A 1,339-nucleotide genomic window follows, 5' to 3' on the forward strand; every position below is an offset into this window, starting at 1 on the left:
ACTCTGAAGAGGAAGCTAAGAGAAGCTAAAACACAACACTCTGAAGAAGACTTTACTGAAATTTTCGAAAAAGAAGTAGAGATGGCCGAAAATAATAATAATGGTGGAGATGTAATGAAGATGCTTGGTGACTTTACTGCACCAAATTCCAACTTACATGGAAGAAGCATCTCAATCCCTGCCATTGGAGCAAACAATTTTGAGCTAAAGCCTCAATTAGTTTCTCTGATGCAACAGAATTACAAGTTTCATGGACTTCCATCAGAAGATCCTTTTCAGTTCTTAACTGAATTCTTACAAATCTGTGATACTGTTAAGACCAATGGGGTTGATCCCGAGGTCTACAGGCTTATGCTTTTCCCGTTTACTGTAAGAGACAGAGCTAGAATATGGTTGGACTCTCAATCTAAAGATAGCCTGAACTCTTAGGATAAGCTGGTTACGGCTTTCTTAGCCAAGTTCTTTCCTCCTCAAAAGCTTAGCAAGCTTAGAGTGGATGTTCAAACCTTCAAATAGAAAGAAGGTGAATCCCTCTATGAAGCTTGGGAGAGATACAAGCAACTGACCAAAAAGTGTCCTTCTGACATGCTTTCAGAATGGACCATCCTGGATATATTCTATGATGGTCTGTCTGAATTATCAAAGATGTCATTGGACTATTCTGCAGGTGGATCCATTCACCTAAAGAAAACGCCTACAGAAGCTCAGGAACTCGTTGACATGGTTGCAAATAACCAGTTCATGTACACTTCTGAAAGGAATCCTGTGAGTAATGGGATGCCTCAGAGGAAGGGAGTTCTTGAAATTGATACTCTGGATGCCATATTGGCTCAGAAAAAAATATTGACTCAACAAGTCAATATGATTTCTCAGAATTTGAATGGATTGCAAGCTGCATCCAACAGTACTAAAGAGGCATCTTCTGAAGAAGAAGCTTATGATCCTGAGAACCCTACAATAGCAGAGGTAAATTACATGGGTGAACCCTATGGAAACACCTATAATCCCTCATGGAGAAATCATCCAAATTTCTCATGGAAGGATCAACAAAAGCCTCAACAAGGTTTTAATAATGGTGGAAGAAACAGGTTTAGCAATAGCAAGCCTTTTCCATCATCCACTCAGCAACAGACAGAGAATTCTGAGCAGAATCCATCTAGCTTGGCAAATATAGTCTCTGATCTATCTAAGGGCACTCTAAGTTTCATGAATGAAACAAGGTCCTCCATCAGAAATTTGGAGGCACAAGTGGGCCAGCTGAGTAAAAGAATCACTGAAACTCCTCCTAGTACTCTCCTAAGCAATACAGAAGAGAATCCAAAAAGAGAGTGCAAGGCCA

The 1,339-nt window shown here is 40.1% G+C and overlaps 1 non-coding gene across 1 annotated transcript; it reads right to left on the reverse strand.

Annotated features, from left to right (window-relative positions):
- Positions 1-483: 483 nt before the first annotated feature.
- On the reverse strand, positions 484-591 carry LOC148576957 (small nucleolar RNA R71). Its single transcript, XR_015903710.1, has one exon. It is a non-coding gene; the product is annotated as a small nucleolar RNA R71 (small nucleolar RNA).
- Between the last annotated feature and the right edge of the window lie 748 nt (positions 592-1,339).

The sequence above is a fragment of the Arachis ipaensis genome, chromosome B1 (assembly GCF_059453495.1).
Source record: "Arachis ipaensis isolate K30076 ecotype BB chromosome B1, ASM5945349v1, whole genome shotgun sequence".
NCBI classification, from domain to species: Eukaryota; Viridiplantae; Streptophyta; class Magnoliopsida; order Fabales; family Fabaceae; genus Arachis; species Arachis ipaensis.